Below are 2,188 nucleotides of genomic sequence, written 5' to 3'. Positions count from 1 at the left end.
CACATCAAAAAGATCATCCACCATGATCAAGTCGGCTTTATCCCAGAGATTTGGGAATGGTTCAATATATGTAAGTCAATAAACATCATAAACCATATAAATGGGCTCAAAGACAAGAGCTATATGGTCATCTCAATAGCCACAGAGAAGGCCTTTGACAAAATTCAACATGCATTTATGTTCAAAGTCCTAGAGGAAATTGGACTGGAGGGAACATACCTCAACATAATTAAAGCCATACACAACAAACCCACAGCCAACATCATTCTAAATGGAGAAAAACTGGAAGCATTCCCATTAAAATCAGAAACCAGACAAGGCTGTCCACTATTTCCACTCCTTTTTAACATAGTGCTTGAAACTCTTGTAAAAGCAATAAGACAAGAGAAGGGAATTAAATTGGAAAAGAAGAGATCAAATTATCCCTTTTTGCAGATGATATGATATTATATCTAAGAGATGTCAAAAATTCCACCAGACAACTCCTAGAGATTATTAACATGTTCAGTAAAGTGGCAGGTTACAAAATTAACCTACAGATGTCTGTAGCCTTTCTATATACCAATAACAAGCAATCAGAGAAAGAGCACATGGAAACACTCCCCTTCACAATAGCTGCAAAAAAAAAAAAAAAAAAATCTCGGGATAAACCTGACCAAAGACATTAAAGAGCTCTATAATGAAAATTTAAATCTTCAAAGAAACAGACTGAGGAAGACATCAGAAGATGGAAGGACCTCCCATGCTCATGGATTGGAAAAATTAATATTGTGAAAATGACCATCAAAAGCCATTTATAGATTCAATGCAATGCCAATCAAAATCCCCATGACACTCTTTACAGAATTGGAAAAAGCCATCCTAAGATTCATATGGAAGCACAAAACACCTCAGATAGCCGAAGCAACTCTGAGCACTAAGAACAATGCTGGGGGGATTACTATACCAGATTTTAAGCTATATTACAGAGCTATAGTCATAAAAACAACAATGGTACTGGCACAAAAATAGAACCATAGATCAATGGAACACTAAATATGAGTACATGCAATTTCAGCCACCTGATATTTGACAAAGGGGCCAAGAACATTAACTGGAGGAAAGACAGCATGTTCAGCAAATGGTGCTGGTAAACCTGGATCTCCACCTGTAGAAGAATGAAACTATACCCCTTTTACTTTGCACAAAAGTCAACTCTAAATGGATCAAGGACCTTAATGTGAAGCGTGAAGCTCTGAAACTGTTAGAAGAAAACATTGGCAATAACCTACAAGATATAAATGTAGGAAAGGATTTTCTAAACCAGACATCAATTGCTCAGGAAACAAGGTTAAGAATCAACAAATGGGACCTCATTAAACTAAAAGGCTGTACATCGAAAGAAGCCACCAAGGAAGTGAAGAGAAAACCCACAGAATGGGAGAAAATCTTCACCAGCAACACATCTGACCGAAGTTTTACATCTAGAATATATAATGAACTCAAAACACAAAGAATCAAGAAAGGAAGTAACCCAATTAAAAGATAGGCTAAGGAGCTGAACAGAGAGTTCTCAAAGGAAGAATTAAAGATGACTAAGAAACATCTTAAAGGGTATTGAACATCACTAGTAATTAGGGAAATGCAAGTTAAAACTACTTTAATATTTCATCTCACCCCAGTCAGACTGGCTAAGATCAAGAGAACAAATGATACCAAACGTTGGAGAGGATGTAGAGCAAGGGGAACACTCATCCACTGCTGGTGGGCGGCAAACTTGTTCAACCCCTATGGAAAGCAGTGTGGAGAACTCTTTTGTACATCCATGTTTGTTGCTGCTCTTTTCACAATAGCTAAGAGATGGAAGCAACCTAAGTGTCCCTCAACTGACAAGTGGATAATGAAAATGTGGTTCATTGATACCACTGGGAGTGTTATCAACATACTCTGTTCCAAAGGCCAAAAATGTCAAAAGTATTTGGGAGCTTTTATCTAATCCTTAAAAGATTTTAGGGTTACCTCTTCAGAGGGAGGAATGTTAGAATATCCAAAAGCCCCATAAAAATAAATAAATGAAAGAAATAAAAAAAGAAAAAGAAAAAAGTAATGGGGCAAAAAGAAGAGATTTTCACTCATATTTACTTATCTTTAAAGATGAATCATTTCAAATGCAGGGCGCTTGGCTGATTGAAAATGACAGGTCCAAAAC

The sequence above is a fragment of the Nannospalax galili genome, unplaced genomic scaffold (genome assembly GCF_000622305.1).
Source record: "Nannospalax galili isolate Female #2095 unplaced genomic scaffold, S.galili_v1.0 scaffold107, whole genome shotgun sequence".
Classification (NCBI taxonomy): domain Eukaryota; kingdom Metazoa; phylum Chordata; class Mammalia; order Rodentia; family Spalacidae; genus Nannospalax; species Nannospalax galili.
This window is presented reverse-complemented; position numbering follows the sequence as displayed.